This window comes from Mus pahari, chromosome 8 (assembly GCF_900095145.1).
Source record: "Mus pahari chromosome 8, PAHARI_EIJ_v1.1, whole genome shotgun sequence".
Classification (NCBI taxonomy): domain Eukaryota; kingdom Metazoa; phylum Chordata; class Mammalia; order Rodentia; family Muridae; genus Mus; species Mus pahari.
Window position 1 is genome coordinate 79,493,992 of NC_034597.1, and position 19,877 is coordinate 79,513,868.

At 35.6% G+C, this 19,877-nt stretch overlaps 1 non-coding gene across 1 annotated transcript; it reads left to right on the forward strand.

The window, feature by feature from the left end:
- Positions 1-9,027: 9,027 nt before the first annotated feature.
- Positions 9,028-9,166, forward strand: LOC115064588. The gene has a single exon (XR_003844426.1). It is a non-coding gene; the product is annotated as a small nucleolar RNA SNORA48 (small nucleolar RNA).
- The last annotated feature ends 10,711 nt before the right edge of the window (positions 9,167-19,877 follow it).

Genomic DNA, 19,877 nt, shown 5'->3' on the forward strand with positions numbered 1-19,877 from the left:
GAAGCATCTAGGTGTCATGAGATTCTGTTTATTAATTTGTAATCTTAGTTATCATGTTAATTGAATTCTGTACAGAATGTCTTTCCTGTGTAAAGCTTTTTTTTCCATTTTTTTTCTTCTTTCACGTTTTAGTGTATCTGGCCTTATGTCTAGGTCTTTGACCCATTCAGAATTGAATCTTATACAGAGTCCATACCACGTATCAACTGGATATCTTATCTATTTTGATACTTCTTCAATACTGTTATTTTCCATTGTGTACTTTTGGCAGCTTTGATAATAATTTGATGTCCATAGATGTGTGTATTTATATCTGGATCTCCAACTTGATTCTGTTGAGCAATGTGTTTATTATTATGCTAATAAAATACATTTTCTTTTTTTGAAAGAAAATGATTGATGTTCTGAAACAGTTTACAAGATCTAGAAGAAAATATTTGGCAAAGATTTCCTTTGAATAGGTATATGTAAGTGGAAGAATATGGCACACTTTAATTTGAGATATTGATTTTATAAAAAACAAATATCTATTAGTTAATAGTCTGTGACTTTGTGTACCTGCATTATCCTATATCATATATATATACATATATATATTATATATAATATTGGTAAATATTATATATAATATTTGTAATATTCTCCAACACTTAGAGAGTAAATAGCTTAAAGTACAGAATGACTTATTGTCTTATATTAATATTTATGGATGATCAAACTAAACTCAGCATTTCACAACGCTGGTACCTTCTTAGAGGCACAAAATGGAGATGAAACTTTGTAAACTTTCACTTTGGCTGGCTGATAATTATTATGTCAGGAACAAGACAAAACCAATATGGGTTTGTTACTTTTACTACAGGTGATGGGGATGTTCCAGAGTCTAGAATGGGAGGAAAGGTTGACAATGTTCAGTCATTGTAGTCCTGGCACTTGAAAGTTCTAGCTTGGCCTCATTCTTAGCTCTCTGTTTCCTGTTTGCTGCCAGTTTCTGCTGAGGTAGTACCAGCTGCCTTATATCTCTGCTTCTACTGCTCTAGCTAGCATGTATTCTTCAATATGATTGACAGGATTACATTAAACTGTAAGCCAAAATGAACCATTTCTCTCTTAATTTCTCACTTTGCTCCATCATTTTTTCACAGTGACAGAAAGAGCAATTATTGTTATGGAACTTTTAATACTTTTAATTTCCTTTCTGAAAGTTTATACAAGTTCTCTCTCTTTCTTGCAAGTTCTCTTTCTTCCCCTCTCTCTTTCTCCTTTCTTAAACAAGGACATCATCATTCACCGCAAATTTTCTTTTTCTCTGGAGCATCCTATTTTATATGAATTTCAACTCTAAAAGGAGCTTTGCCTAAATACTGCCACATCCTGAAGTAACTATGACTAGGATTTGAATATATAAATGTCATGTAGAAAATGAAGTTAGAGTAATTAAAGTATCTATTGCGTCCTAAAATTATAATTAAATTTTAGTAATAACATTTCATTTGCTGTTGTTTTAAAATGTGCAATCTACTAACATGAACTTTAGCCTTTGATTGAATGTTCTTAATTCATGTCACTTGATACATGATCAGCTAGGCTCATTCATGTTGCCAAAATGGCAGGACTTTTCTCTATTTTTGGTAAAAACATAAATCCATGCAGATGTTGGGGATGGAAGGTGAAGTAGAACTAATACATTCTACTGTTGAGTATATTCAAAGTAAATAAAAAGCAGTATGTTGAAAAGTAATGTGATTTTCATTTTGAACATAATAAACATAATAAACATAATAAACATAAAAATTGAGAAGCAGAGATGACTTAAGTATCAGCTAAGGGATGATTAGGAAGTAAAAGATATGAATATTTATTCATGAACTGTTGTTATTCATAATCTAAAAATAAAACTTTCTGCCACAGGTTTTGAAGTAATTATGACACTTTTGGCCTAGGGTGGTTTTATTTCAGGATCTGTTGACAATCTTTTAACATAGTACAATTTGAGTGGGGAAAAAGATAAGAAAATTACTTCTCAGAATACAGCTTCTATCAGTTTTAAATAACTTTAAAGAAAGTCAATCTTTGGGTAGGGGAGTAGGGAGGGGAGGGTATAGGGGACTTTGGGGATAGCATTTGAAATGTAAATGAAGTAAATACCTAATAAAAATTGGAAAAAAAAGAAAGTCAATCTTTTCTTATTTGTGAAATTTAATCTATATTTTGAGCTAATCATTGCATACTATGCTGAACAGAAATGACCTATCATTTAATCCTCACCCATATTTTGATTGATCATTTCCTTCCAGTTTATATTTGGAAAAGAATCACCTTCCACACACTTCTTAGAAAATGCCTTTCAAAACAGTTAACAGACTGATTGCTTTCGCTTGACTCGCTCAGATTTTGATGTCGTTCATAGTAATAACTCTGGCTTCTGATAACCAGTTTTAAGATGAATCCCAGAGGCTGTCAAAGAGCATCAAGAAGGCTTTTAACTTCAAATGAGGTGTCTAGAAAATGCCTGTCAATGCACTCACGCTGCCGGGCGTGACTTCACTGCCAGGAGCTGGCAAGACATCAGTGATGGAGACAGGGACACTTGTCATTCATCATCGAGAAAGATTTCTGAATACACATTTAAAGACATTTAAATCATATGATATGATTTGAAAATGTGATTTATAAAAATCATATCATATTGGTATATGATTTATATATTTATGATTTTAAAATTATTTTTCTTCTATACTCCTCACAAAATCTTAGTTTCATAAAAACCATTGATAATTTTAAAAAAATTCAACCTATCAACACATTCTGTGAAATTAACGTTTATTGCTGATAGAGAAGGTCACTACAAGCAAACTTTTATTGACATCTGTCTATAAACATTGACATTTTTCAAATGGTAAGCTGCAGATGAACACTGATTTTGTTTTGAATTAAGTAAGCATAAAACTAGTAATTTCCCATTTCAGAATGGAAAAATTACTTTTCCTTGAAATGGCATGGATTGAATATATTCCTTCAATTACTCCATTCTAAATCTGGTACTTTTGAGGATTGTCAACATGATTCTGTTAAACTTAAACATGGTAAGAATTTGAGTAACCCCAGAACCTTAAATATTCTGAAGCAATGTTATCTAGAGCAATTAAAAGCAGAAGATGCAGTAGAATTGTGCTAGCCTTTTCCTGCAACAGTGGATAATACAGACAATAGCTAAAGACAAATCCATTGTCAGTGGGTAAGTAAAAGTAACCCCATATTTGTTGATTGTCAAAATTGATGAGTTTTGAAAAAACAGCAAATGAGAGAAGATATTCACTCAGTATGATTATCGTTAGTTTTCTGATTTTCCTGAACATGATATGAATTAATTATTTATGACAGAAAACCTCATTTTGTATACATATATTAAATGATCCCCATTCTTCTCTTATTTGATAAGGAGTTTTTTTCTCCCACAATTTACCAAATTTGCATAATGCTATGATAAACATTGTATGTAGCATAAAAGAGTCTTATAAAAGATAGTCTCAAACTTCACTTCAAGTTATATTATAGATTCATAGTAAACAACACACTAAAATATTTGCAAAAATCAGACCATTAGCATAAACACAGATATGCTAAAAACCTGGTTTTATATTTGCCAAAAAATAGAGTATGATAATGTTATGTACTTGACCTCCTTCCTTTTGTGCCTGAAATTATTTTGACAAACTGCAGAAAGGCTATCAGGCTATATTCAGGTAGAAAAAGTCTTCATCAACTTGCATGTTACTCTGAGACAAATCACTGATTCTGACAAAGATATATTGCCTCAGGATTTGGCTATTTGCTTGTTTTCTTTTGCCAAGCTACAACAAACATAGAAGGGTAGGAAAGTCTTTGAAAATCTAGATAAATTAGAAGTATTCCAATAGATCATACTTCAAAACTGGTACTTATGTTTGAAGTTAAAGTTTTTGAAAGATAAAATGGTATTTTGTAAAGAAAGATGATATTGACTGTGTGATATCTGTCTATATTTATTTGTATTGATTCTAAGAAGAGAATTTTCTTCAAGCCTAAAATAATTAATAATTATTTCATAAGAATTTCTAAAACTTAAGTGTGCTATTACTTACATAATATTTTGGAAAATTCTCAGCGAATTCTAGCAACTCACCAAATCCTAAGGACTCAATCTTACTTCTCAAGTAACATTTTAAAATCCTTGTTTACATTAAATTTCCCTTATATTTATCTTTGTATACAACTAAGTGTAAAAGCTTCTCTTTGAACTCAGAAAGCAAGGGTACTTTCATCACAGAGCCTTTTATCTTTTTAAGTAGTTTTAAGTAGAAGGCTTTTCCAGACATAAAGTTTAAGAACTAATAGTAACAAAACATAGCAGTTCAAATAAAGTCACTATAAGTTTTACTTCAGTTGATAAACATAGCTACAACTTCAAAAATTAGTCCATAGTTGCTAGTATATAGAGTATTATATAAAGGAGCAGAACATTTAATAAAAAGAAAACTCTTTCCAAAGTGTTTCAGTGGCTTTTGATGTTGTTTGTTTCGTTGTATTATGAATTTTATCAGTTGAATACTATGGTAATTTTAGGTGAGATCAACCAAAGAATATTCACAGTAGAGAAATCTCACCTTATATCTGTCCAACCCATCACTCATCCACTTTAATACTTACTATCAAAGCTTGCATCCAACTTTCTGAAAGCCTTGCTATAAGATGCTATCCTGTACCATTGTATACCTTACAATTGGTGGCCTTCTGGCTCTTTAAAAAGAAAGAATCTGTGTTATTAAATGCGCAGTAGAGACCAAATATCCATTTAGCTTTTCTTTTTAAACTATCTGTGATTATTGCTTAAAAGATACATCAGATTTTGTAGCCCTTGTTAAATCCTCCCCCTACAGTTTAAATACTTCCCAATGCAATGGGATGAAGCAGAAACTTGCAAGCAGTGGCTTACAAGGATTTAGGTAGTTGCTAATCTCCTTAGCCTCATATTCTTTCCAAGTCACTTCCAACTGTTTCATATTATCATGACACAATGTTGTTGTCAACGAAGTTCAAACTTGAAACTGTACAATCAAGCTACACAAGCCAAAGTTTCTCATAGTGTATTAAGTAAGTTTCAGTTTTATGACTTGTTGTGCTCATACCAATTCTTGGCAGCATGCTAAAGATAAGCTAGTGGATGAATTTGTTAGTACAGCAAGTATCAAATTCACGTCTTTCAGTTCTTTCCAGTTCTTTCCTTGGAGATTTTGAAACAGATTCTTTCTCTTCCAGAGACATTTTAAAAAATAATATTTTCACTTGTTTTCCCCATAATCATCATTTAATGATCCATTCAGTTAGAATTTTCTGGAAAATATCTTTCCCAAGATAGAGAATATACAATTGTTTCTACATTCATGTAATCATTATAACTATAAATTAATGAACCTTGGATAATTTAAAATAAAATTAAAAAGGTGTATTACTTTTGTATATTTTAATAGAAGTATATAAAAACATGAAAAGAAAGCTAGCATATATATGGTATTTACATGAATATAATATATGTTTATATTACATGTATACTGATATAAGGATATATATATATATGTGTGTATATAATATAAGCAGATATATTTAATATATAAATAATATTATCAGATAATTTTAATTCATTAGGGTGATTAATTTTTTATATGACTCTCTGAGGTTTTCTTATTTACAACTAGCCTGCCTTCAATCACCTTTTCCTACATATATCATACTTTCTGTGATACTGTAGACATGCTTACATGTTGAAATCTTGCTTTATCTCTAACTCACAGAACAGCGATTCTTTACTCATTGATGCCAAATCTATCATATTAATTTTTATGATTCATTATTTTCATCCATTTCAACCTTATGCTACCTGGTAATATCAAATTATGTAAATGTCCAGGTTCACTTAGAGATTTGAGACACAAAACTAATGAAAGTTAAAATCATTACAAAAAGAAAAACCAGTGAGTCCTTGTCTTTTGACAAGTTTGTCACTTTTAGACAAATAAAAACTAAAAACATGGAAACCCAATGAACACAGAGGCCATTAAGGCCCTTGTGAAGCCTAAGGCAGTTAAGCCCAAGATGCTGAAGGGTCCTAGCTGCAAACTAGTATGTTGTTTGCTTTCATTGCTCATCCCGAGCTTTGGAAGCAGATGCGAAGCTACAGGGCCAAGGGTCATAGGCTCTGCCAACCAAAGCCCAAGGTTCAAATCAAGGCAGAGGGAGCAAGTCCAGCTGAGGCCCAGGCTTCAGCTCCAGCTCAGGCTTCCAAAGGTGCCCAGGGTGCTGTGAAGGCCCTATAGAAATGGCTCCTGCCAGTTTGAAGACAGATGGACTGCTGTGGCCCACCTACCTACACACTCTTTACAGAAGACCAGTGTCCTATGCTGTTTCTACAAATAAACATGAAGTTAGGTTATTGAAAATAAAAAAGAAAGAAAGAAAGAAAAATAAATAACAATAAATAGTTTTAACTTTTCTTTTAACAAAAACTTATGCATGCCATAAATAAATTCAAGAAAATTATCTCATGTAACTCTCATATTCACTTGGGAAACAAACATCTCATGTTCATCAGTTCTAATTATATTTTCAAAATTCAATATAAGATATATAAAAAATCAATTTCAAGGGTGTATTTACAAAATTCACACACATGTATGCAGTAGGTGCAGAAAGCAAACTCAAAACAATAATCGGTGCTCTATTTCCATTTCTTAATTCAGGGACAGTAGCTACAGGTGTCCTAAGCAACACTATTGTTTTTATTTTAGCAATTTGCACATGCGATGATAATGGACATAATCAGTGTTCTTTCAAAATATGAATTCAAATACATTTATGTTTACTTTTGAGAAATATTCTAAACTCATAAGATCAAAGAAAACAATAAGCACAGTGACTAGTGAAATGGACACATTTTATCTACTTGCAGAAAGAAGTTAGGTGCAGCGAATATGGAAATAAATATGAAAAAATTTAAAAGTAACACACCATTAAGTAATTTTCTTATGCTACTAAAAATAGATTAATGTTCAGTAAGAAAGCAGGGCAGAGAAAAGACTCCAGAGGACCACTGACCCTTTTTCTTTTTACATTTTTCTTATTGAATATTGAAGGAATATTTAATAACACAACAATTGATATCTATTTTCTTAGTCTATTTGGCATACCAAAATGAAATCAAATAAAATGAGTGGTTTTTAAAAATAGTTTAACTACTCCCTGTGGGCACACTGGAAAGTATAAGATTTAGATAGCTGATAATACAGATCTGTTAAAAATCAGTTTTTAATTGAAAATTGATACTTTCATACAATATATTCTCCCTCCCACACTTCCTTCCTGACTCTCCCACTTCTCAACTATCCCAATTCTAATCCTTTCTAGTCATTTTAAGTTAACAGAAAGCCTGTATATAGTAGAAGTAATAAGTAATATAAGTAATAATAATGAAAATACAATAAAATAAAAGCAAACCAAAACAAATAGTACAACAAACAGTCATATAAGAAAAAAAGCACAAGAATTTTTTATACATACAATGATACACACATTGCCACACACAAAAATTTCCTAAAAGTAAAAATTGAAAGCTCTTACAAATAACAAAAAGGACCCACAGGATAAGAAACATAAAGAGGGCAAAATGCCTAGAAACATCCCAAAATAACCTCGACTGTGTTTCATCTTGGCCATCTGCTGCTGGGCATAGGGCCTGACCTTAGACTAGTTTGTATGCCCAGTGGGATTCTGGAAATATCCTTTTAAAGAAGTTCGGAAATGGGGACTCGCACCTTTGTTTCTCACCTTCTACTCTCACGAAGTGGACAAAGACACTCGGGCAGGTCTATTTTATAATGGAGCTAGGCCAATCATAGTCTTCTGCAATCATGCACTAAAATCTGAAAACTCTCAAATAACGTCAGTGTTAGAGTTTAAACATGCAAAGAAACATGCAGTTTAAAGATAATACTTATATTAGAATTTAGTTCCAAAGTCTATCCTAATGATATTCTGGTATACTCTTAGGTCAGTGTTTGGCTCAGCCATCATCAGGGGAACTTCCTTCTCCTGCAGCAGATAACAAATGTCTTGATCCACCGCAGCCAGACAGAGAAACTGCAGATCACTCAGTGCCAAACTGGGTATCGCCATCACATCTCTTCCCTCAGAGCTTCGGGAACCTCAGGGAAGAGGAGGCAAAAAGAAAGCATGAGCCAGAGGGGATGAAAGACACCAAGAAAGCAATGGCTTCTAAATCAAAATGAGCAAAGCTTTTATGAACTCATCAAGACAGGAACAGCATGCACAGGGCAGGCACAAGATCTTCTGTGTCTAGATTATGGCTGCCATTTTTTTTTTCTTTTTTAGATTCCTGAGTAAGCACACCAGTGGCTCTCAGATGTTCTTGAATTCTCTCGGGCTCTTTTCCTTCCACTGGTGTGTCCTGGTCATCTTTGATCTGATAGCTTTTGTTTTATCTTACTGTGTTTTATTTTATTATTCTTAAAAAACAAACAAACAAACAAACAAACAAAAAAAAACGAATGAATGAATGAATAAAATCATAGCCATTTCAGACAATGTTCTACCTACTAGGAGGTTAAAAAAATAGGGTGGTTTTTTTTTTTTTTTTCCCCTTAATGGAGTTTCATTAGATATATTTAACTTTCCAATACAGACATAGTGTATAAGAGCAGTTGACAAACATTTAATGGACTCAATGTATTGTTTTTGTTTTGTTTGTTTTGCTTTGTTTTGCGTTTATGCTTTTATTTGATTATTGTTTGTGTTGTGTGCCTTTTCTCTTTTTCTTGCCTTTTTGTTGGCGTTTCATTTAGTTTTTGTGATTTTAGGAAACTTTTTTCTTATACTGGGTTTTTATATTTGACTAGGTCAGCAGAGAAGCCGGAAAGACATCAGGGCAGGAAAGAATATGATCAAAAGATAATTAAATTTAAAAATGATTTAAACCCCCATGGAAATGGGTAAAGAACACCTTGGTGGTGGTGTTTTTCTATCAGTCAGTGGCAGAGTAGCTGGCAGTCCTTTGCTTTTCCTAGCTTGATGCCTGACTTTGTGGCCAAGGCTGTTTTATGCCTATGACACATAAAAATCTAACCAAACCAAACCAAATAAAATAAAATAAAATAAAATAAAATAAAATAAAATAAAATAAAATAAAATAAAATAAAATCCAGGCAAAACAGTGTAGGAGGAAGAAAACCGACAGAGACGTACTTTCTTCCATGCCATGAAGTGCAGGACCAGGCAAGTAACCCACAGACCTGCCCTCTGGCACACAGCATAGGTGGGTTGTGGGAACTAAAAGGGGGCAGGGGAAGGAGGGAAAGGGAGGATAGCCCTCAGCCGGCCAGAGTTCCTCCTATGCTATGGGCAGGCAGATTCCGGAGAGCTGCCAGATGCTTTCCACTTGCCTGGGTGGGCATCTAAGCCACTGACCCCACTTGACAGGGGGAAGGGGGTGTGGACAAGGGGCAGCCCCCTACCAGGGGTCGAGGAGTGACACCCTGTAGGCCTGGGCTATGGGAGAGGGGGATGAGGGAGAGACATTCCCACGCAGGCAAGAGTAAGCGCAGTGACCCTTGAGTCCAGGAGATAGTCTATGGTTTTATTATAGAAAGACAGGGAGAAAGAAGAGAAGGTAAAAGAGAGAGAGAGAGAGCAGCCATGGCCAGGAGGAGAGAAGAGGGGAAGAGAAAGAGAGAGAAGAAAGGTTAGAGAGTAAGAGGGAGAGAGAGAAAGAGAAGCAGAGGAAAGGAGAAAGAATGTAAGGGGAATAAGAGCAAGAGAGTGAGGAGGGGCTAAACAGCCCTTCTTTTGGTATGGTGTTTTCTTTACTGTTGCTAGGTAACTAGGGAGGAGTTTAGCCTGAAGGTCAGAAGCCTGGCACATTGCCTATGTGACCACTAACCATGCTTCTCTTTTGGGGGATGGGGGGGGGGGAGTAACTTCGACAGGAGCCAGGTTCCAGGAGACATGAGAGAACTCCTTCTGTCCCATGTAGGTGAATTATCACCACCAGGTCCTGGGGCTCAACATCTAGCCTCAACTGGAAACCAGGCTGTCTGTGCATAGCCCAATGCCCCACAGTGCGTATGTCACAGACATACAGAGCTTTCCCTAACACCATGCATCACAATAAGCGAGGAAAATGACAGACAGTGACCTGTGGGCTTCCATGCCACTCACAAACATGCAACATAGGCAGGTCTACTTACCACCAGGCCATGCAGCAGACTCAGGATACAGAGGAAGCCACCATGATGTGCAAGTATGGAGAGGACAAGGCACCTGCATGGAATAGCATTCCTGACAGGAACCTAAATACCCAGAGACCTTGGAAGGCACTACAATGGACAAATACATGGGAGAAAGATGAAAGAGAAAGTGAAGCACAATGAAATGAGGGTAGTGAGGAATAGCCTGATGGGGAGAGTCAGTGGAGCCATCTAAGGTTATGGTGAGCGTCAGTTCATTCCTGTCACCAGCAGCCATGTACTGGCTGCATCAGAGAAGCCCATTAGAACTGAAGTCCAGTAGAGTGTCCCTGGCCTGGGCCACTACTTGGGGGCATGTTGAGTCTGATGACTGTACAGAGATGGACCCACCCCTTGCTGGGTATCATGGGAATGTTAGCCCTGTAGAAATAGGAGCAGAACAGATGGCCCTGTCCCTTGCCAGTTGCTTTGTAGTCACGGGACTACACCGAGCACCTTGCTCAGGACACACAGTAGAGCTGGCTCTGGTTGCAGGGGTAGCAGGTAAGCCGTCCCCAAGAACGGTAGTACAGGATAGCTGATACTACCAATCATGTGACATGCCATGGCATGGGCAAAGGAGATAAGCATTAACCCTACTTTCCTGTCCCTTGGCAACTTGGGCAGGTGGACTAACTGGCCTGAAGTTCATGAAAGCCTGCTCTACATCTCACCAGCTGCATCACTAGGGAAAATAGCCTTGTACCTCACCTGATCAGAAGAGCAGGACTGACCACAGGTTGCTGAGGAGCCTATGACACGACCCTGGGTTTGTGAACTCTGTCACTTGTCCGACATAGAGTGGATTGGGGAGAAATGTCCTCCCCACACCCCAACCCCTTGCCACTTGTGGCAGGCAAGAAAGCTGGTCCTGGAGTCATGAAAGTGAGATTGAGGACCCTGATTCTAACTGGCTCTAGCACTCTGGAGAGGAGGCCCTGCTGAGGCCCTGCTGAGAAGGTAGCAGAGCTAACCAGTAGGCATGATAGTGGAAGAACTGGCTCTGCACCTTGCTGCCTATAGCATTGGATGTGCTTTGAGGGCATTGCTGGAGAGTTCATCCTGGAGATGTGGGTGTGGGGCATCTGGTTGGCTGAGCTTAGCTACCATGCAGGCCAAGACCCAGGACTTTGACTTGGCCCATCCCAACATCTACCCCAGCTATGAACTGCAACAGAAGGCACCAGCCCTAGAGAGCCAAAGATGCAGGATATCCATAACAAGGGACAACAAAGGGATATGTGAGAGGAGTCTTAGTGAGGGCCCCGTATTTTTTCGTTTGTTTTGTTTTGTTTTGTTTTGTTTGTTTGTTATTCGAGACAGGGTTTCTCTGTATAGCCCTGGCAGTCCTGGAACTCACTTTGTAGACCAGGCTATCCTAGAACTCAGAAATCTGCCTGCCTCTGCCTCCCAGGTGCTGGGATTAAAGTCATGTGCCACCATGCCAGTATTGTTAGTGTAGCAAAAGCTGTAAGCCTTGAGTCAGAGTAGTGATTCATTGTAATGAATATTTGCAAGTAAAGAATTAAACAAATGTATACAAAAGGTTATACTGTGGGACACATGGTGACACTACAGCTTCCACATGAGATTTCTCTTTTTCTTTTTGGGTGGAAGTTGGAAGGGTAGAGGGTATGTATAAAGGTACAGGGAGACAAGTAGATTGCGATGTATGATCTGAGATTCACAAAGAACAAATAAAAAGTTAAAAAAAAAATGTATCATTCAACTACAGTGCCAGATTAAAGAATCTTCACAATATGAGCAATTTTACTACTTCCATGAAACATTTATACTGTTTTGGATAAACATTTTATTACATTTTTTTCTATCGGCATATGCAAGCATTATTTACATATGTACAGTGAAATGATTGTGTGCTGGAGTAATCAAGCTCCATCAATCTTTTCTAAGATATTTCAGTATTTTCTGACAAAGACATCAAACTACTGAAAGACAAAAAAGATACACATAAATCTGGATCACGTAAATAGTCACATAATTTGAGGCATACTTTGCCTCTATATTCTGAAGCTAGATAAAAGCATTTATTTAAGACAAATACGAAAACAGAATGCAAACTTTAAGTTAAAGTGAAGATTGTTCTCTTGACAGAATAATGATCTAATTCTATGATATTGCTGAAAGGAAGAAGAAATGAGACAAAATTACACTTAAGATGTTTTGAAATATCCTCTGTGACGATCAGTTTGATTTTGCACAATATCTATACCCATCATAAATTTAAAAATCACTTGAAAATGACATTACTTTGGTTCTTCTTTGTGAGAAACTAGTACTATATACTTTGTATTATATTTCATATTTCTTTGTGAAATTAGACTAATAGCTCCAATACTTATTAATGTTGCTTAATAGAAGCTAATATTTTAAATTTTATTATGATGGCTAAAACAAAATTTGTTGCAGTAACTGGAGCTTGTTATTTTGTAAAGCAAGCACATGTATCATTTGTTTATTTATTTTGCTTTTAAATATTTTTAAATTCTTTTTAAATTCTTTAATCTTTAGGAGCTGGATTTAAAGGCTCTTTTGTGTTCCTTAATGAGGGTGTTGGTAACTAAATGAAAGTATTCTTAACTATTGAACCATTCCTCCAGCCTTTTTTGTCCACATCTTTACCATTTTGGTCAGGTTCTTATGAACTTTTTTTAGTTATTTTAATTTATATTTTAGTTTATGTGTAAGTGTATCTATTAGCTTGCATGTATATCTGTGTACCTTTAGCATGGATGGTCCCCAAAGGGAACCAGGAAACTGTGGCAAATTCCTTGGAGCTGGAAATATAGGTAGGAAATGTTGGCATGGAATCCATGTCTTCTTGATAGCAGGCAGGATTTTTAAATGTTGAGTGATCTCTTTAGTCCTTGCTTTTTCTTTTTGCTGTTGCTTCCACTATTTTTTATCAACTCTGAACATCTATGTCCCAAACACAAGAGCACTCAATTTTTTTTAAAGCTTTTTAGTTTTATTTTTTTAAAGCTTTCTTCACCTGCATCTTAAATCACAAATCAATCTTCACACTCTGATATTGGAAGACTTCAATGCCCCATATCACTAATGGACAGGTCATCTAGACAAAAACTAAACAGGAAAATGTGGCAGCTAATTGAGTTTATAAACCAAATGAAACAAATAGTTATTTTCAGAACATTTCACTCAGAAAGCTACTAAGAAAGTTCATAGCCATAATTAGCTTTATACATAAATTAGAGAGACTTCATGGAAGTAAATTAACAGCACACATGAAAGCTATAGAACAAACAGAAGTAAGGACATCCAAGAGGAGTAGATGGCAAGAGATAATCAAATTGGGATCTGAAATCAATAAAGAAGAACAATAGAAAGAATGAATAAAACACTGAGTTGTTTCTTTGAGAAAATCAACAAGAGAGATAAAACATCCATATGAACTAAAAGATGAAAAATACTATGAGAAGTAAAAAGGGGAGTTAAAAACAGATATGAAGAAAATCCAGAGAATAATAATGACATATTTTTGAAAACCTGTACTCCACCCAAGTTGGAAAATCTGAAAGAGATGAAAATTTTCTCTCTAGGTACCTCTTACCAAAGTGAAATCAAGATCAAATAACAAGTCAACTTGGCCTATAATACCTAAGGAATTAGTAGCATTCATTAAAAGCTTTAACCTCCCGAAAGCCCTAGGTTAGACAGTTTTAGCTTAGATTTCTACCAAACTTTCAAAGATGAGTTAACACCAGTATTCGTCAAAATATTCTATAAATTACAAACATAAAACACATTGCCAAATACATTTTAGGAGGCAATAGATACCCTTATACCCAAACCACATAAAAATTCAATAAAGAAAGGGAATGAAAACTCAATTTCTCTTAGGAAAATAGATGCAAAAATAAGCAATAAAAAAACATATAAATTGAATTCAAGAATATGTCAAAAAATTCATACACCATGTTGAAGTAGGTTTGACCCAAGTGATTCAGGGATGGTTCAACATGCAAAAATCAAAAATGTTCATTGACCCTATAATATAATGAAGGAAATACAAAAACATTCACACAAAATATAAATAAGCCAGTAATAAACAAATAAACAAAAAATCTATGATATCTCAATTGATGCAGCACCTCTCCTCCAAAAAAAAAAAATCTTTGAGAAAGATTTGACAGTCATTCATAATAAAAGCATGACAGAGATTAAGACAAAAAGGACATACCAAATAATAATTAAGGCAAGTTATATCAAGTGTATAGGCAGAATCAAATGTAATAAAAAGAAAGTCAAAGAGTTCCAGCAAAGTCCAGGGGGAAATGGTTGTCTACTCTCTATATATCTTGAAATTTTCTCTCTTCAGTCCTTGAAATTTTTGCTAGAGTAATAAGACAACTGAAGAAGATCAATGGGATGGAAACTGGAAAGGAAGAATGTAAAATATTATTATTTTATATTTTTATATGGTAGTATACATAAATGACTCTAAAATTCTATGAGGAAACATTTGAAGTTGATAAATATTTTCAATAAAGTGTCTGGCTATCAGGTCAGTATCACTCTTATATACAAAGTCAAATTACACTTGGATAAAGAAAGAAATTAGGAAAAAACCCTTATCAGTTGTTTCAAATAAAATACAGATTCATTGTAAATTCCAATATAATTTATTTACAGTTTGTTAAATGAGTGTTCTCTACTTTCTATAAAAAACAAAAACAAAAACAAAAAATCTTAGGATGTTAAAAACAATCCTGAACCCAAAATAGATTGCTGAAGATATCACCATCCCTGACATCAAGTTGTAATACAGAGCAATAATTAAAAAAAAAAAAATCACATGGTACAAAAGGATAAAAGACATGTTGTTTAATGTCATCAAATTGAAGACTCAGAAATACATTCACAAAGCTATGTACATCAGATTTTTGAAAAATAAACCAAAAATAAACACTTGAAAAAAATAAAGCATCTTCCACAAATAGTTCTGGTCATACTGGATTTCTATATATAGAAGAATGAAACTATATCCATATCTATAATCTGGCAAAACTGTCAAGCCTAAGTGATTTAAATATGTCACCATAAAAAGAGAAGCACTGAACGTGATCAAAGAGAAAGTGGGGAATATGAGATGAGTTTCTGAAACAAACACCAATAATATAGGTTCTAGGATCAGGAATCTAAATTGGACCCCATGGAAAAACTGCTGTAAAGGAAAGGACTCTGTTAATTAAAAAAAAAAAAGAAAAAAGAAAGACAAACCAACTGCCTACAGAATGCGAAAAATATTTTCACCAACTCTCTATCTATAGAGTTCTAATATCCAAAATATATAAGGAACTCAAAAAGAAGATATAGAAAAGCAAATAATGTGAAATGGTATACAGATATCAACAGAGAACTCTCTATATAAGAATCTCGAATGGCTGAGAAACATTTAAAGAAATGTTCAACATCCTTACCCATTACAGAAATGCAAATTCAAACTATCTTGAGGTTTGATCTTATACCTGTCAAAATGGTTAAGATCAATAAAAGAGGTGACAGCTCATGCACTACAGAGTGTAGAGCACGGGACCACATTTCCATTTCTGGTAGGAGTGCAAACTTTTAAGGCTACAGTGGAAATCAATATATAATTTCCTCAGTGTAAATACAAATGTCACACTTACTTCCTCAGATGGAGGGATGAGAAAAGATTCATACTCAGGCTTTAAAGGTTTATAGCTTGGGTTCATCCCAGAACATTTATTTTTCTATACTAATTATCCCTAAGCCTAGCCCCAGAAGTTTCTATTCTCCATAAAATCTAATTTTCTACAAGCTGGGAGGCTGAAACATTCTAGGCTTATGACAGCAGAGGAAAGCTGGTTGCTGAAACCTTCAAGTTGAACTTGCTCCCCGCCCCCGAGTACTTAAGAAATTTGAAGGCAAATGGATGCAAATAGAAAAAAAAAAAATCCTGAGTGAGAGAATCCAGACCAGCAAGTCAAATACTGTATGTATTAATTCATTATTTTATATTAGATATTGAATAATTTATAGTTTACAATCCACAGACCAAAGAGATTTGGTAAAAAAAAAAAAAAAAAAAAAGAAGAAGAAGAGGGCTATGTAGTTGATGCATAAAACTGCTGAGGAAGGGAATATAAAATCAATTTTGTGTCTGTACTTTGGGGTAATTTAAGATAGCAGTGAGAATGAAGAGGTTTAGGGAGAGTGTTCGATATAGAAAGTATAGAGAAAGACAGCTGGTTTAGGGAGCATTGAGGGAGTGGTTGGAGTCCATGGGGATGGCCATAGTTAAGAATTCTAGTAATGGAGGATACTGAGACTGAAACTGCCATGTTTTGTAGGTAGCCAAGGCTTCCAGTGTCAGGACTGTTTTGCATTGCATTGAGTTGATTGCCTACATGTCTCCTACAGATCCTACACAACCCCACATAATAAAAGGACAGTGACTTACTCTATGAATCTTGAAAGTGCGACCCTATTGATAAATACATCTATACGATTTATTGAACTGAGATTTTGAGCTGGGGCCTGCATGGAACATACGCAACAAATGCTAGTCTCTTTGGCTTGAGAAGCTCCTCTCCAGGCTACAGAAAGCAAAACTTTAGCACTAATACAGTCAAATTCCTCTAGACCTACACTCTATCCTCCTTGCAAGATATACTGGAGCAATGATTGGCACACATCTTATAGAAGTGGCCATCCTGTGTTTGGTTTCACTTAAGGCTGACACCAACAGCATTAACCCATACCTTAAACTGTTTAGATAGTACCTTAGGATTGATACACCAATGATCTAGGGTAGAACCAAACATGAGAGGCAAACAAACAAACAAACATCTATGAAATGATTCCTGATGATATTCTGCTATATTCATAGACTCACAGAGATGTACCTTAAGCAGTTTTCATCATATACGCTTTGTCAGAAAGCAGATCAAAAAACATATGGAGACCCACATCCAGGTATATTGCAGAGATAGAGCCTAAAGTGGAGGTTTCTGCCCCACCTAGGGATTCATTCCATCTGCAGACTCCAAATTCCAACACTATTGCTGATGCCAAGAAGTGCTGTTGACAGGAGCCTGGTATAGCTGTTCCCTAAGAGACTCTGCCAGAGCCTGACTATTACAGAGGCAGATACTCACAGCCCATCATCAGACTGAGCACGGGAACCTCAATGGAAGAGTTAGGGAAAAGACTGAAGGAGCTGGAAGGGTTTGCAACCCCATATGACCAATATCAACCAACCAGACACCCCTGAGCTCCCAGGGACTAAACTACCAACCAAAGGGTATACACGGAAAACCCATGGCTCCAGCTGCATATGTAGCAGAGGAGGGCCTTATCTGGCACAAGTAGGAAGGGAAGCTGTTGGTCCTTTGGAGGCTGGATATCCCAGCAGAAGGGGATGCTGGAGCAGTGAGGGGGATATAGGTGGGTGAGTGGGAAAGGGCCCTCTTAGAGGCAAAGGAGTGGGGGATTTTGCAGAGGGGAACTGGGAAGAGGGACAACATTTGAAATGTAAATAAATAAAATAATCAAGGGAATTTTAGGAAGAGTTTGATTTGTTTCTTCATTTCTTTCTTTACTCAATAGAGTGCTATTCAATTTTCTCAAATTTGTAGGCTTTGTCTGGGTTCTATTATTGGTGAAATCCACCATTAATCCATGGTGGTCTGAGAAGATATAAGTAGCTATTTCAGTTTCTTGTATCTTTTGAGACTTTCTCTCTGACATAATATGTGCTCAAAATTGTAGAAAGTTGCATAATATGCTCAGAAGTTGGTGTACTCTTTTGTATCTTGGTAAAATATTCTCAGGATTTCTCTTAGGTCCATCTGATTTATACATCTGCTTGTTTCATTATTTCTGTGTTTAGTTTCTGTCTATATGATCTATCCATTGATGATAGTTAGGTAATGAAGTCTCTCACAGCTAAAAGTGGGGTTCAATTTATGAATTATTCTTTAGTAATGCTTATTTTATAAGTATGGGAGCTATTGCATCGGGGACATAGAATTTAGAAATCATCTTGCTGGGTCTCTCTCTCTCTCTCTCTCTCTCTCTCTCTCTCTCTCTCTCTCTCTCTCTTTNTTCTTTTTAGATGATTATGAGGTGATTTGCATTCAGCTGTGTTGGAATATCCAAGATGGTTTGTGGTAGGATAGCTGAGCTGTCTTGATAGTGCTATATTGCCATGAATATTGTTGATTAGGTTCTTAGCCTGCACTCTAGGTTTCTGGGATTGAGGTAATTATAGAATTAGGTGCTGATTTCTCAGTTTATCTTTTTTGGATCTCTATCATTCCCTAGGTTTCTGTTTTTGCTCTCATTTCTGGTTCGAGTGGCCTGTGGTTTTGGTGACTCACTTATTCTCAGATCCGCAGGTCCAGTAGTGTACCTCTGCTGGGGATTAGGGGGCTATGGGACCTCTCTTGTTTGGTGTGCAGCAATGCTTCTTGAATTCAGAAGTTCTATGAACTGGCAAGACCTCTGGTAGAGCACAAGGCTACTGGGGTTTCAGGAATCAGCATTGCTTCTTATAGACTATTGTGCTTTTGAGATTCTTGGGACTGGCATGGTCCAGGACTTGTGCTGGAAACACAGGCTGTGATCTTCTGATTGTTTTCATTTTGAGGTCAGAAGAGCACTTTGAAAATCATTCATGAAATGCTATTGTTTGAGCTGATATGTGTTCATGTCAGCTTGCCAAGTTATCAGTATATGATGGCTAATCATTCCTGTATGCTAATAGGTTTTAAAAAATCTAGGACACTGTGTTTGAATGGGTGTCCAGTAAGTTCAGACTTACTCTGAAAATAACTGATGATGCACTACTAAGTGAAAGCCAGAAAAAATTGCACGAGAGACACTGGAATATAGACACAGAGGGTAGAAAAAGGAGGAGGAATAAAACAGAGAGGGGGGAGAGATATGGCAAATGGAGAACAGAGTATCACCATTCACCTCTTGATATTCCCTTTAATTGCAATAGAATAGATGAATTACATTGCCAAACACATACTTACAACATGGATTATATTCCTTCTTTATCCACGAACCAAAGTAAATTCTTAATTACTTGAAGTGATTTTATAAAATAATTTATCATAGCAATGAACAAATTAAAAAAAAATTACATAAACAGGCCAATTAACTACAGAAGCAAATAAACATGGAGGCAGTGGGGAGGAATTGAGAGATGGCTTATCTCTGAGAGGTCTAATGAGCAATTATGCAAGGCACAAGTAAGAAAGGAGAAAACAATATTGGGTGCTTATTAGATTTTTAATATTTCCATTGAAAGAATGGGCATTTTATATGGACAAATAAAATACACCTGAAAAATATAGGTGTATCAAAACTTTGAAATTATCTAGATTTTTTTCTTTAAAACACTTACATAGAAACGAAATACAGAAGGCAATGTTCTCATTATGCTATGTTTTATAATATTCTATAAAGAAATAGCCACTACTGGCATTGATTAACTCAATAACATAGATGAAAAATATCTCTCTATAC